We start from the raw sequence: 11,048 nt of genomic DNA on the forward strand, positions 1-11,048 counted from the left end.
CACCGTCACATTTGTGGCTCCCCTACTTTGCGTCGTCGTGTCTCCTTACTCCGGTGCATCTCTCATCATCGCGTCCTCGTTCGTCGCTACTGTCACCTCTGGCCAGATTCTGCTTCGCCATGCTTGGACAAATTGGTTTTCTCTCTTCTCTGCGTTCTTAAAACTCCCTATCAGTTTTTTTTATGTATTCAGTTGGCTTATAATTTGATTAAAATCAACGAGGCGGTGTTGCTTGGGAGGTGCGACGAAGATGAAGGAATGGGGAGAAGCGAAAGGTCGAAAGCCATTACAGAGGATTAGGATACAATTACATCTTCTGAAAACGATTTGAAAAAAAGTCATATTTCAATTTTTAATACTTTAAAAAATTGCATAATTACACATTTTAAAAACTAATTTAATTATAAAATATTCTAACTATGGTTAACCTAATAACCAATTAAAAAGTGACACATTACACCGGATAAGTTACATGTTACTTTACAAAGAATATGGTAGAATTCACCTTAATTTTTATACTACTCTAAACTTTTGGCGCAATTTAAAAAAAAAACAAAATTAAGATAATTTTAAAGTATTTATTATTTCATATATTATTATTGAAAAATATAAAAATTAATTTTTAAATATTAATATTATTTATTTAACTTTTTTTTCACTCACTCTTTTGAAAGTCATCTAAACCACTATGATTCTATCCAATTCTTTATGAATGAATAACCTTTATTTTTAAAAAATTTAGGGTTTAGAATTAAAATTTAAGATACATAATTTAAAATTTATGATTTAGAATTTAAAATTTAGAATAAAAAATTTAAAATAAAAAATATAGACCGATGTCAGATGAAAAATATTAGCTTCCTATTTCAACTCATGATTATAATAAACTACTTAAAGTACCATGATTTTGTTTTAATTTTTATTTTGTATCATATAGTTGAATATCCTACATACTTTGTATCTTTTATCAGTTAGCACTCACCAATGAGTGGAAAATTTTTCATATAATAAAATATGAATATTAAATAATTAATATAATATAACAATTTAAAATTTAAATACTTACCATTGTTATAACTTTCCACCGGAGGAACATACTTAGCATTGCATCTCCTAATGCAATCCTCCGCCGCCTCCGGATTATTTCTATAGCGGCTCTTGCATGATTGAGCACAACGTTTCAGCTTATATTCCGGATGTTGAAGACCATCGTATTGAGCTGAAGACCATTTTGGAATACTGTCATGCGATTCAACAATGATAGCACAAATAACAAATCCAATAATAATGAAGGAACATGTTATTTGTTTATACGTCACACCACCATTTCTAGCCATATATTATATATATGTGTCTTCTTTTTGTTTTGGAAATGCAAATGTATGATATACCATGCATGAAGTTTTATAAAGGCTTAAAATTTCAGAATTGATATATTTGTTACTTAATTCATGTCCTTTTAAATCGCCTTAAGGGTGTCCCCTCGCTTTGTTAGGAGTCATAAATTAACAATATAATCAAAACCATAAATTAATTTTGGTTGCCCCTTAAAGTCATTGAGTTTCGAGAAAAAAAAAATGGTCTTTACATATTTTGAGATTATGTAACTTATAAATATATAGTTTAGATGGATGCAGTAATATATAGTGGCATGATACTATTTTTTAAAAAAAATTAAATTAATAATAGCAGAAGTAACAAGTCAAATATGAAATCAGAGAAGTAATCAATCAAACTAAATTAACGTGGAAGAGATTACAAAAGTAACAATAAAAAAAAGTTTTCATAGGAATGTACAAAAGAACATAGAAGGAAAATTCAAAAGTTACCGTGTCGCGACTTGAGGAGATGCGTCGACAGAAGAGACAACAAAAAAAGAGATTGTCGAAGTACATGGTGGCATTAGCGCTAGTAGTAAGGAGATGAATGACTGTAGCGGTGGTGGTGGCAGTGACGACAACGACGGCTGTAATTTAGGGTTTCGATTAGGTCTTACTCACTATCCATCTTACTCGAAGCTAGCCCTAGTTTGCATCTTTAGAATGGGATTTGAATGTTTGTTTGGGCCTTCAAATGTGTGGGTGTTTTAACTATACAATGTTAGAATTTTTATTTTTTGAAATTTTATAAATGGTCACAAATAGATGATGTTGGGGAGGTTTTGAAAAATCTCCACTATAAAACCTCCACCAATTAATAAGAATCTTGTAGTGTTTAAATCTTTAGGTCATAAAAATTCTAATACTATATTATGAAATTATTTCTTCTAAAAATTTAAACTAATAAAAATAGACACATGAATAATTATATTTCTAATCCTTAACATTTCACTTCATTTAAGTGATTAATTAATGGAGGTCACTCACATAAAGTTGTTCAAAATATCTTTTCTTAAAAATATTTTATTTCAACCAATTAAATTACCACACACATAATCAGTTAAATCATATTATTTTTGTCATAAACCAGATAAATTGATTCAATAAAAAAATTAGTGTTGAGTTTGAAAAAATAATATTAAAATGATGACCAAACATTATTAAAATATTAATTAAGTGTTTATAAAATATTTTCAATTGTTTGTTTGATGCTTTTGTTTAGTGTGCAGGAAGAAAAATTAATTTTTCATTGATCCAAGAAGCATGAAAAATAAGCCTACACTAATACTCCAAATATTGATCCAAAATGAGAAACAGGTGAACCAAGAAAAAAGAAAAGGAAACAAGCCACATGTTATGAGTAGAAAAGCAAATTAATTATGGCCCAAATAAACAAGCCAATCTTGATCACCAAACAAATGTTGCCTCATACCAAAGTGATTTAAATCAAGTGGCTGAATGTTAAAAAGAGAAAGAAATCTAAAGAGGCCCAAATCCTTCAAAGTCCATGATGAATTAAAGAAAGAAACCAAAGGCCACAAGCTCTATACGGTGATCACAAAAAGCATTTATTTTCTCCCATGCATTGGTTACTGGAACTCAAATTCCAATTCAATTAATTGCATTCCTTGGTAACCGAAACTCCCAATTCAATTCAATTTACTTTGCATTGAAAACTTTCACCAAAAGCTTCTCTCTTCTCTCTCCTCTCTCACTTGCTTTGGTCAAATCACATCATCTTCCAAGAAAGAAAGAAAGAAAATAGAATGCACAGAGAGTGGATTATGACCAAAGGCTACATGCTCCATACGAAAGCTATTCTCTCTTCTCTCTCCTCTCTCTTGCTTCGGTCAAATCACTCTTTCATAGAAGAAGAAAGAAAAAAATGGAAGACACAGAGGGAAGAAGATTTTTTTCACAGAAGAAAGATCTGTGAAGTGAGGCTAAAAGATTTCTTTGCCAAGAAAAGAACAGAAAAGTCTCGGTTCTTGAAGCAAATCTATCTTGAAGGCTCAGCAAAAATTTGTTTTCGTTTTTGTGCTACAAAGAAGATCTAAGTCTCAGAGTCTATAGCTGGAAGAAGCAAAAATGGAAAGCATGAAGCTGTCCTAAGTTAGATGCTCATCAACACTCAGAATCAAATTTTGGAGCCAAAATCAAGATCAATGGCCAAGATTGAAGAAGATGGATGAAAAAGGATGAGAGAGGTGCATGCAAATAGATTCGGTTTCTCTCTCTCTCCTCTGTTGAAGCCGCCGCTACTCTGATGTTGGAGAAAAAGACAGTGCTAGGGTTGAATGTGACTCAACCTTGGAAGCTTCACTCTTCTATATTAAGGGTGAACGGCCAAGGGTTGAAGGTAAGGAGTGAGAGCACACGTTTGGGTTCCCATAACTTTTTGAGCTGTTTATTCTTCTCCTTCATGGCTTTCATTGAATTTTTTTTTTTCAATTTAGTCTGTCTGTGTTTCATTGGTAAAAGGCAAAATGTGAGGTTTTGTAAGAAAAAGCCAATGAGTGAAAAAAGGCAGAGAGTTAAAGAAAAAGCCATAGTTATCTCAGAAATTCTTCGTATGTATTTCTGTTTTGTTGTCATGATCTTGAGGGGATTCCCTTGCAAGTTGGGTTAGCACTTTACAGTTGAAAGCTAGGGTGAGTCCTAGTCCCTTGCAAGTTGGGTGAGCACTTTGTTGTTGAAAGCTAGATTGAGATCTAGTCAAATTCAGATTGGGTGTAGAATCTGGATTTGTCCCAGATAGAAATGGGTAGTTCCTAGGAAGAAATTGGTGTTTGTAATATTGTGAAAACATAGTGAAAATTCATCATTGTTGTGATGGAGACTGGATGTAGGCTACATTGCACCTAGTAGCTAAACTAGGATATATCTGGCGTTACTTCTTCTTCCCTACTCCTTTCTCTGTTTCTGTTTATCAGGAGACAAAAACAAAAGTGTCTCTCAACTCATCACGAGCCAAAATAAAAGTATCTCTCAACTTGGCACGACACAAAAGTAGAAATATCTCCTGAAGTTTCTCTGAAGAATCAGAAATTAATATACAGTGAAAAAGGGGCTAAGATTCAACCCCCCATTCTCTTAGCCACTGATTACCATCAATTAAGTGAACCAAATTTTATACCAGTTTGAATTAGTATTTTTTTATATAAAATGACTACAATATCCTTATTATACAAAATGACTAAAATATCCCTATTATATATATATATATATATATATATATATATATATATATATATAAAAACCTTACCTCTAACCCTCTCTTTTCTGTGTCATCGCTCTCCTTCTCTCAGATTCTCTCCTTCTTCTTCTCTCTGCCACCCTCGTCCATTCTCACTGCCGTATGCCATCCTCCCCCTCTCACTGCTTACACATTTAACTCTCAAGGTTATCGCAGAACTGTCATCGCGTGCCTGACACCCAGCTCGAGGGGAACTGTCGTCGCCGGAGGCAAAATCATCCGTCACCCTCCTCCCTTCTCTGGCTCTCTGGCTCTGCGACTACAATTTTCTATACCTTTCTAACTATCTGTTATAGTGTAACTGCATCTCTTTTTCTCTGATTTTTGGCTCGCTGCTACTCTTCTCCTCCCCTTCGCCGCCAGTTCAAGTAAGACCTCCCATTTATCCTCTTCATCGTTCAATCTGTTGTACTTATGCTATATTATTTTTTTCTTTGTGTTTTTTTTTAAATATGCTTATGATGTATTATTGATGATTCTGTTGACTTTTGAGTAATTAATTTACTAAATTTTTATTTGAATTTAGTTTATTAATATTAAATTATTGTTGTTGAGATTGAATTATAAATTCAATTTTTTTAGTTTATCAATTTTATTCTCCCCTTGTTCGGTCCTAAATTTATTAATTTGATTATGAAATGCTCTTATACTATTGTTTAGTGCAACATCTTATAGGAGTTTGATATATGGTCTCATTTAATTTAATGGCTTACTATCACAATACACTTGCTTGTCATGTCAAAGAATGAGGAGAAAAAAAAAGGAGAAAGAAATGTGATTCAAAAACCATTTAAAAAGGACAAGAATAAGAAGATTCTAGTGTGAATGCAATTGAAATAAGTCTTGAATTGTTTTTTCATTTTAGTCAACTTTCTAACAAGTTAATTGATGAAATAGAAAGGAAAATAAGTATATAATATGCTTTGCTCAAACTTTAGTATTTCCAAATTGGTAAGAGTAGATCACTTTGTATGTATGACTTGTTTAGGAAAAATTTTAGATGAAGTATTGTGCTTTCTTATTTTTATATTTTATCTGGTAAAAATTGCTTGCAATCTTTTCATCATTTTGCACAAAATTTGTTTATAGGATGTCCATGACAAGTCAAGATCTGTGACCAAGGCTAGCTCCTGTCATGAAGTGTTAATATAATTCTAGTATTTTTTTTAGTTTCTTCTTATAAAATCTTATCTGAATTGGCAGCGAAAAAGAGGAGAAGAGCAGCAGCGAGCTCACTACAAAAAATTCTAGTAAAAACGGCAGTTTTTTTGGGTATTTACGGCAATTTCGTAAAACGACGTAATTCTGGGCGCCATTCTAGTTATTACGCGGTTTTTGAATAGGTTAAAACGGCGGTTCAAATCGCCGTTATTTCCAGGGTTAAAATGGTAGTTTTTGGATAGGTTAAAACGGCGGTTTGAACTGCCATTATTACCCTGATAGAGTGGCGTTTTGGTTGGTTAAAATGATGGTTCAAACCGCCGTTATTTTCAGGGTTAAAATGGCGGTTTTTGAATAGGTTAAAACAGCGGTTTGAACCGCCATTATTACCCTGACAAAGTGGCGTTTTGATTGGTTAAAACGGCATTTTTGAACCGCCATTTTTACCGTAACAGTAGCATTTTGGTTGATTAAAATGACATTTTTGAACGCCGTTTTACCCTGACAGTGACATTTTTTATCGTTTGAAAAAATAATTTTTACCGTCATTTTTATCGCGTTAAATAAATAATTTTATGATTAAAATTTCACAATAGCAAAAAATCATAATCCATAAATAAAATATTATATAACTCATAAACAAAATATTAATATAATATATAATTTTTTATTATTGAAAATCAGAAGTAATAACTCCTATACAAAACATTATCTTACTAAACTTAGCAAAATACAAGTATTGCAATAAACACTAATCAGTCAAATCTACCATCCAATTCTCTAAACTATGTTAATATCTAATAATGTATTTAAACCATCTAATAAGTGCTGTTTTTACTATGGTACTAAGAATCCTTCCCTTCAAAGCTTCAACTCAACAAACACATTTTAGTGCTGATTAAATTGCATAAAGTAACATACGTGTCGTTTCGGATGAGATTTGCTTCCTCTTGTGCAAACCTATAATCATGAAAATAGATTGCAAGAATTCAGATTATTTAATCCTAAAATCAAATGCAGCAATAACAATCATACATAATGAAGCTGCTCAAATCTCTTATTCCAATGCATAGAGATATAGGCAACAAAAACAGTTAGCATATATCAAACATCGTGTATAACACCGGTAGATTCGTCACTTCGATTAACTAACCTGTGGTCTTGCTGCTCTTTGTAGGAGCTCTGTAGAAGTACAATTGCTCGAATTGGTAAAGAAGTTGCAAGTAGAGCTTTTATGGGAAAAAAATAACAGGAAAAAAATATGGGAAGATCAAGTCAAAAAGCACAATTGTTGCTTCTATGCACAAGCAAAATATACGGGAAGATAAAAAGCTATGTCACATCACAAAAAAAAAAGAACAAGATAAAAATTAACCCTTATGAAACAATATAATAAGAAAAAAATCCTCCATGGTCACATTACCTTCTCAAATGCAGCAATCAAATTATCTTTGGCAGTTGAAAATCGACTCTCCACAACCAAACTCCTAAAATAATGATAAGCAGCTGCCAGCTCATCCTCAGAATATGAAGCCAATAAGGCAAGCTAAAAAGAAGAGGAAGAAGAAGAAATACTTATCAAAATGGCATACAATACCTATAAGGCACACTTCGCATATGAGATGTTAATCTACCAAAAATAAATCAGAGGCACAAACAGTTGAAGAATGCCACAAAGTACCTGATGATGGGGATTTCCACTAGAAGGCCATAGAGAATTAGCTTGTAAATAGTAACTAGAAGCTGCTGCAAACTCTTGCTTCACTGAGTCACCTTCGCCATACAATCCTTTGTAAACAAGCAAGATCACCCAAGTAATTCCAGTGCCTTATGGATTCTCCTTAATTGTTTTATCATGGACACCACAGCTGTGACATCAATATTCTTAAAGGCAAATCTAGAATTTGCTGGTGCAGAGAATGAAAAAGGACTAAGTGCATTTGAAGTGCTTTCTCAGCTAATTAGTATTTTCCTCCTTCAAAGATACCAAGTATACGCACAACATAACAACTACATATAAATACTGAAATACATACTTCATAACTACTTGCTGGTTCATATGGATCGTCAATACCAGTGAACAAACCTGCAGAAAACCAAATAATAATGAATAATAGTGATTGCTTCTTATGCTATGATAATGCAGAGATAAAGCTTTTGGAATTCAAGCCATCTATAATTGCCGCATCAACACTTCTTTGTGCTTCTCATGAGTTCTTACAAGAAGGATAGCTGTGCAAGATTCCTCAATGCATCTGGAATGCTGCCACTGAAGCTACAACCAGCCAAGATGCTGACACAAATTAAGGAAAGAAAGTATTAGTATGCATTTTTTTGTGAATATAAGGAAAATGGATATTGTTTCTTAAGGAATCTTACAGTATATTCAGATTGCTTAAGTCTCCTATCTCTGGAGATAGAGGACCTTTTAAACCTTTGTTGAATGACAAGTCCATACAGTTCAATAATATAGAACCGCCATTATGTTGCTGCCATTTTGTGCCCTTTTTTTTGTAGTGGTATTCAATAATTACAGCAAAAATAAAGAGAAAAATAACATCTATTAGCTGATCCAAAATTAAAAGATACAACTTCAAGAAAGTTAAAAAAGAAATACATCTAATGCTAGCTTTAACATGAAATCAATCAAGTGAAATATACATGAAAGTATTTTTTTATATACCTATAACACAAGGGATGAAAAAACCACACTAAGTGAGCACTAGCAAGAAAGCCATGGAACCATGGAAGTAACGTGATAGTCATGTTTTTGGTAAACTAAAACTAGCTACCACAACTTGATTTAGAATTTTAAAATACACTTTCTTTTTTCTTTCTCCCTCTTATATTTGACTCTGTTTTCTCCTTCATTCAATTATTCATTTTTTTCATCTTCTCTTCTCTTCCATATTCAAACACCAACACCATGCCTCCTCAAAATGATTCCTAACAGCACTCTCAAAATATTAAAAAGATAAACAAAAGTTCAAAATTTTTTTAATTGCAAAATTTAAAAAACAATTAGAAAATAAATTAAGACTCTCAATATTTTTTTTTAATTTACCGGCCGTGAATCCTGCACATGGTTCTACTCTTGGATGGTTCATTGTCACCGCTACTAACAAAGTGTGCAATAGTGATAAACAACCCTTACAAAGTTTATTACCAGCCAGCACATAATTAAATGTCCATAGTGATCAAATTCCTACATGATTTGAAAATTGTAAAATATTTATATATGCACCATTTATCTTGTGCAACTTATATTACTTGTTGAAACTGAATAACCCCTTCTTCATTACTTCCACCTAACCTTGAAATTTTAACAATTTCTTGTACAATCAAAATCAAACTCATCTTTCTTGTACTTTATTTAACAATTTTATTTTAACAATTATTTTTACTTGCAGTTTTCAGCTTCCTCCGATCCTATAAAATTGTCTAAACATGGACCAACAATGCAAATTGAAACCACCATCAGTGAGCTAGGAAAGTACCATATATAGTTTTAAACTCTTAATTGTGGAAACATGGTGAATAACTCAATTATCTAAAAGTGACTTCTTTTTAAATGGGTCCCTTTTAATGAGCAGACAAGAGCACAAGGGGCAACACAAAAGAGAAGCATTTGTTTCTTTCCAATCCAATCCAGTAAACTGCACATGTATAACAACATAAATTCGGCCTTATTACTAGCAACTTTATTCAGCTTTTCCTATTAACAGAAACTTAGATAAATTTGGTATTAGTTTACTTACTAAAATTATAGGATAAATTGCATCACAATAAATAAATATTTGCAAAATTCTTTATAGATCGTCTATATACTAATAAAAAGAATCTCACAACAATAAATATCAAAAAATTTAAACTAATTATTTCAAGGTCGCAAACAATATTTAAGTTCAGCATATTAATACTCACTAGATGAACGAAAAGATGATGTCTATCTTCAAGTGGTTCTTATTTAGGTAGCTTCCATCTTTTAAATAGTTCCAAATCAATTTATCTTCATCATCTGCACAGAAAACAATCTCATTGTTAACAACTTCATTGTTCTCTAAAGTAAATAACTTAACAAAGAACAAAAACAAGTTTCAAGCTAATAAAAGAATTTGTTAATTTGTCTGCAAAAGAGATATGTCACATACAACAATGATTGAATAAATGCATAGACAAAAAAAATAAGCATTCAAGCAATTCATCAAACACGTGCTATGCAAATCAGTAAAGCACCAACCGAAAGCATATTTACAAATCAAAACCGCGAAGAGAATGCAAATTTGTATACAAGCATGTAAGAAAAAATCGAAGAAATTACATGAAGACCTTACCCCCAATTTCTGCTAACAAGGAAGAAAATCAAAACCTAAAATTACAGAAATAGAAGTAGTAACAATTTGCAAAACAAAATATGAGTAATTAAAAAAAGAGAATGTGGATTTGTATATAAAGCTAATTCAACAAAGATGGAGATGGAGAAGCTTCACATAGGACAACACGGTGGAGCAGAAAAAATCACACAGCAGATCCATCAATTGAAGTAAAACGTTGATGGAGGAGATCGCAGCTGGAAGAAAAGCGTTGATGGAGGAGCTTGCCGCCAGAGGAGAGCCTCGTGGATGAGATTGCAGATCTCATGTTGCGATGGAGGAACTTCTTGGTTTCTCACATTGGGATGGAGGCTCGATCAAATAGACAACGTTTATTAATGAAATAGAAGAGTTTTTACTTTTTATATCAGTGAAGCAAGAGCAGGAGCAGGTAATGGCGTTTAAAACCGTCAAAAGCACCAAAAAACCGTTGCTTCCTACCAGTGAAATTACGGCAGCTGCATAAACTGCCTCAATTTATGAATATATCGGCGGTTTTGTAGAACTTCCATTATGTTGCTGCCATTTTATGCCTCTTTTTTGTAGTGGCTAGAGACTAGAGAGGAAGAGATGCAGTCACATTGTCGCAGATAGTTAGAAAAGTAAAGAAAGTTGTAGTTGCAAAATCAGAGAACTAGAGAGGAAAGAAAGGTGGCGGACGACTCTGCCTTCGACGACGACGATTCTCCTCGAGTTGGGTGTCAGGTGTGCGACGACAGTTTTACGATTACCTTGAGAGTTAGGCGTGTAGGCAATGAAAGGGGGTGGCATACAGCGATGAGAGTGTAAAAAGGTGATAGAAAGAAGGAGAGAGAGAAAATCTAAAAATAGGAAAGCAACGACACAGAAAAAAGAGGGTTAAAAATTATTTATTCATTC

The 11,048-nt window shown here is 32.8% G+C and overlaps 1 long non-coding RNA gene across 1 annotated transcript; it reads right to left on the reverse strand.

Annotated features, from left to right (window-relative positions):
• Positions 1 to 8,618: 8,618 nt before the first annotated feature.
• LOC107625879 (uncharacterized) lies at positions 8,619 to 11,048 on the reverse strand. The gene is made up of 2 exons (XR_015905325.1): positions 10,253 to 11,048; positions 8,619 to 9,814 (listed from the first exon to the last, which is right to left on the reverse strand). It is a non-coding gene; the product is annotated as an uncharacterized LOC107625879 (long non-coding RNA).

Source organism: Arachis ipaensis, chromosome B2 (genome assembly GCF_059453495.1).
Source record: "Arachis ipaensis isolate K30076 ecotype BB chromosome B2, ASM5945349v1, whole genome shotgun sequence".
Lineage (NCBI taxonomy): Eukaryota > Viridiplantae > Streptophyta > Magnoliopsida > Fabales > Fabaceae > Arachis > Arachis ipaensis.